Genomic DNA, 300 nt, shown 5'->3' on the forward strand with positions numbered 1-300 from the left:
ACCTAGCCTAATATTTTTGAATATCTGAATAATAAGAGACATAATTACATGTAGTAGGTCATAATTCAGTAGAAAGGGTGGGAAGCCATGAGCACATACATTTTCCTTTAATATGACTATTTGTTTCTTAAGATAGGTATAGTAAAAAATGATTTATATTTCATCCTATACTTGTTTTCCTAGAAAGTCCATTTCAGTCCTAAAACAGTTACTAATATCTTTATTTTTCCTGATTATAAAAGAAAACGTGCATTCCGGAAAATTTGCACAGTGTGAAAAATTATTAAAAGGCCATTCCAT

The sequence above is a fragment of the Propithecus coquereli genome, unplaced genomic scaffold, assembly GCF_000956105.1.
Source record: "Propithecus coquereli isolate 6110/MARCELLA unplaced genomic scaffold, Pcoq_1.0 Scaffold276, whole genome shotgun sequence".
NCBI lineage: Eukaryota > Metazoa > Chordata > Mammalia > Primates > Indriidae > Propithecus > Propithecus coquereli.